At 40.7% G+C, this 4,580-nt stretch overlaps 1 long non-coding RNA gene across 2 annotated transcripts in view; it reads left to right on the forward strand.

Annotated features, from left to right (window-relative positions):
- The window catches only part of LOC109317311, an 18,174-nt gene extending 13,979 nt beyond the window's left edge, over positions 1 to 4,195 (forward strand). Inside the window, exon 3 of one of the 2 annotated variants that reach the window (XR_002103020.1) lies at positions 439 to 514. This is a non-coding gene — a long non-coding RNA (uncharacterized LOC109317311). Of the gene's footprint in view, positions 1 to 438; positions 515 to 4,184 lie in introns of those variants that run through there. The other variant, XR_002103019.1, reaches the window with a different exon arrangement.
- Positions 4,196 to 4,580: the final 385 nt, after the last annotated feature.

Consider the following 4,580-nt stretch of genomic DNA (forward strand, 5'->3'; position numbering starts at 1 on the left):
TTCCCCTGAGCACCGCCAGGAGTGACCAGGAATAACGGTCACAAGCTGGCAGAGGGTAGGTTTAGGTTAGATATCAGGAGGCGCGACTTCAGTCAGGGCGGCTAGGGTCTGGAACCAACTTCCAAGTTGGCTCCTACCCTGGGGTCTTTAAGAGGAGGCTAGATGAACACCTTGCTGTGTTCGTTTGACCCCAGTACTCTTTCCTGCCATGCCGGGGGGTCGGACTAGATGATCTGCTCAGGTCCCTTCCGACCCTAAAAACTATGAAACTATAATTATGAAAATAGTCTCAGTCCCACTGTTAGGTTTCCTTTCATTAAATAGCATGTTTGGGGGAAATGTAAAAAAATGTTCTGAAGTTGCATGTGAGCATTGGTGGATAAAAATCCTTCCAATTCCTCTGTCCAATCTGATTTTGTTCTCCTAAAATTATTTCAGATGTATAAATATGCTCTAGTTAGTATGCAACCCAGCACTATAAACAGCCTTGGTACCAGAGGACTGGAGGGCTGCCAATGTGATTCCTATATTTAAAAAAGGCTGGAGGGGACCCAGAAACTACAGGCCAGTGAGTATAAGTTCTGTTTCTGGAAAACTGGTAGAAACAATAATAAAAATATAATTGTTCAGCATATGGATGAGCATGACTTTCTGGGAAGGAATCAACATGGTTTTGTCAAAGAGAAATCATGCCTTACCAATCAGCTACAGTTCTTTGAGGATGTCAAAAAGCAGGTAGATCAGGGTGATCCAGCTGACACAATATATCTGGACTTCCAAACAACCTTTGATAAGATCCCCATCAGAGGCTGTTAATGAGGTTGGGCACTCATGGAATTACAGGGAACATCCATTCACAGATTAGAAATAAGCTTAAAAGAGTGAATATAAATAGTCAATTTTGGGGTTGGAAAAAGGTAAATAGCAGGGTTCCCCAGGGATCTGTGTTGGGATCAGTACTGTTTAATGTATTCATAAATGATTTGGAAAAGGGGGTGAGTAGCAAGGTGGCCAATTTGCTGATCACACAAAATTACAGTGGTAAAGATCAAGGTGGACTGCCAGGAACTATGGAAGAATTGGTCACTATTGAGTGAATGGGCAACTAAATGGCAGAAGAAATTCAGTGTAGATAAGTGTAAATTGCTTAACATGGTCAGAAATAATGCAAACTTAAACCCCAGACTGTGAGGGTGCTATATTAGCTATTACAATGCAGGGAATAGATCTGGGAGTCATTGTGAGCTCATGGTCTGACCCAGTAAATGTTAGCTCTTATGTTCTATCATTTAATATTTTCCTACCATTTAACCACTAGATTTTGGAATGACATCATGTTAGTTAAGTTTTTGATTTTTTAGGATCTAATTTTGTTTTCTTTTCTGTCACTGAGTGGATGGTAGTTCCTAGTGAGAAGTCTAACAAATGGCCTATTTGCCATTTTAACTCTCTCAAAATAGGGACTGTAAATATGGAAGAAATATGGTTCATGGGTAGAAGTTTCTAAAATCTAGAAACCTGGGTTCAATTCCCTCCTGTAACTTTGAGCCAGCTACTTAGATCACAGCTACATTAGAAGGACTTCACCTACGTGGTAATATTGGTACACTGTGCTGTCAAATCTTGCTTGGTGTGGACGCAGCAATGATTGCAAAGCTGTATCTTATAATACTGGAGTAAAATCACTCTGAGTGATGTAAATTGCATTGCTGTGGAAGTATATTCTGCTACACTAACTGGATACACTACAGTAGCAGTGAGTGATAGCGACAAGAGGACCAATTTGAGCACCAGAAATTGCCAAGCAGTAGGTGCATAGAGTTCTGCCTGGGCTAATTTCATAGAATTTCATAGACAACAGGGCTGGAAGGGACCTCGGGAGATCATCGAGTTCAGCCCCCTGCCCAAAGGGCAGGAAGTCAGCTGGGGTCATAGGATCCCAGCAAGATAAGCATCCAATTTACTCTTGAAGGTAATTTACCTGGCCTCCTCCTTAAAGCTAGTTCAGTAACGTTTTGACTACACTGTAGATTGTACTGTAGACCTATCTAGTATGTCTCTAGTAGAGGCTTCTGCAAGTAGAGATCAGTCTGGGATCACCTCTGTCCATGCCCTTGATCAGTATAGGGTGCTGACAGACATGCAGCTCCCTTCTGTAAGTCATGGTGCTTTGCAGGAAGTACCATGAGTTACAGCATCCCCCCTCCCCCCAACCCAACAGACATTTGCTGTTGGGTCTGGCGGGTTGAGGGATCGAGCTCCACTTTGGACTGGGCTGCATGTCCGCAGCCACTCTCCCTTCCCCCATTCCTCCAGCTCTGGTGCTGCCTTCAGTATGGGAGTGGGGGGCAGGGAGGGGAGGGGAGCTGTGTCTGGGGTTTGCACTTTTAAAGTGCTCTGCAGCTGTGCACTTCTGTTAGGGTACAACTGCATAGTTCCTTCAAGAGGCTGATCTTGCAATAAATGTAACTTCTGTCTGCTCCCATAATAGTTATGCCAGCAAGGAACTGAAATGCAGAACAGCCCTAACACTGTCTCTGTCAGCCCTGTGTCAGATAGAGCTAACAATAATCTCCTACCTCACAGTTTCTTGTGGAGATAAATAAACTGAAGATGAAGGGTGACTTGGATCATATGAGTAACAGCAGCATAAAGTGATATAGAGTTATTTAAGTAAAGAGCTATGCTAAAATACCACAGATGGAGATCTAGCCTTGAGTCAATCAGTAGATACAGGTATAATAAATATTACCCTTTTTGCTACATTGCATCTAAAGCTCTGTGTGCATTGAAGTATTAGCTGGGAATATGAAATATTGAGTTTAATCATCTTATTTGACCAGGATCATCATAAAACAGCTCTCTTGTGTTATGTAAAACAGTTAAAATATATATTCAGTAACTGTCATAAATTAGTTTGCAAAGTTTTTCATTCAGCTTAACTAGCAAAAATGAAAAAAATATATAAAGAAGAAAATGAATTAGTTCCTTGATTCTTAATATCAAAGTAAATGTTAAATCCACATATGCATATGTAAATCTGATCAATAATTTAGCTAGCTCATCTCAAATTTTAAAATGCTATTGCCAGCCTTTTTAGAGAAATGAAATGTTGTTGATTTACACAGTAAGTTCAGTTACAGAATCTAATAATTCAAACCCCATTACATTGTATTTGAACTGTGTTCTGAATGTGCATCATGTTGTATTGCAGAGAATGAAAGAAAATGGATTATTGATAAAATTATCTCTGCACTCATATGTAGTACCAAAAATTAACTAGCACTAAAATAACCCTTTGTTTTGTTCTCAACTAGTGCTGTGAGTCAAAATAACTGTGGTGAGGTCATGTGAGAAAAATTGTAAATTTGTCACTCCAAAAATAACATTAGTGAAGTAGGGACTGGTTGTAATTACAAATAGATAGGCTTATGGTAGCGGCTGGCCAGGATGACTATAGGCCAGGCTGGTGTAGTGTTCAGTCTCTCAAATGAGTTGCAAGCTTCTGGTGAGATGCGTGGATGGTCTTGGTTGATAACCCAGTGGACCGGTAGTGACTTCAGCTTATGACCCAAGCTAGCTTTTAACTACCCATCTGGTTATAGCAGCAGAGAGCTCAGGGTGGGTAGACTACCTAAAAATGTATGCAGCTTCTCGAGCAGTTGTGCTGCTTGTACTGTCACAGGTTTGATTCCATCAGTGCTCAAGTTACATAGTTGAAAGTCAGTTTTGATATACCAACATAAATATAGAGATACTGTGGGTTTCAGCCAGGTACCCCATCTCCAAAGCGATTCCAGAATAAAAAATCCATTGGGTATCACCAGGGTTTGTGCTCTTAACTCACTTAAATGCCTTGAAAAATCCCACCCTTTATTCCTAATGCAGAGAATAACAAAGTAGCCAAATATTTTTTTCAGATATGTCTCCATCAGCCTAGTTTAAAAAAAAAAATGCCCAATAACATTCAGAGCAAATTCATCCAGTTTTAATTGGAATGTGTTCCTGAAATCATTTCACTTTTATCTCTTCTAATTTGTCTAATTTGCCTATACTGTGCTTATTACCATGGTATCTATGCCCTGAGTATCTGATTATGCATATTGTATTAATGCCTGGAAGCCCTATCTCAGTTAAGAGCACCATTGTGCTATAGTTTGTGCGACAGTGCAGACATGGTGAAGGACACACACACTGCCTAATCCAAGATAGGAGATGGATAAGAGGAAGATTTATCCCCAGTTCATAGATGCAGAACTGAGGCACTGGGATCAGTGACTTGCCTAAGGTCACCCAGAGTCTGCTGCAGAAGTAGAAACTGATTGTAAGTTTTTCCTTTTTCCCAGCTCAGTACCTTAACCACAAGATAAAATCTCTGATTCACAGGCTTGTATGTTCTTGGACTGGAGGTTGTTTCCAAAGTTCCCACAAACTTCAGTTAGGACCAAGATTTTATCTATCATCTGGCTATGTGCCAGGCAGCTGCAAGTAGCACACTACCTGTTAGGATCAGGGGTTTGGCACTGTTCCCTGAGTCAAGAACTTCTGCATAAAAGATATTTTGGCTGTCTCCTGGAACA

Source organism: Crocodylus porosus, unplaced genomic scaffold (assembly GCF_001723895.1).
Source record: "Crocodylus porosus isolate Cpor-Errol unplaced genomic scaffold, CroPor_comp1, whole genome shotgun sequence".
Taxonomy (NCBI): domain Eukaryota; kingdom Metazoa; phylum Chordata; order Crocodylia; family Crocodylidae; genus Crocodylus; species Crocodylus porosus.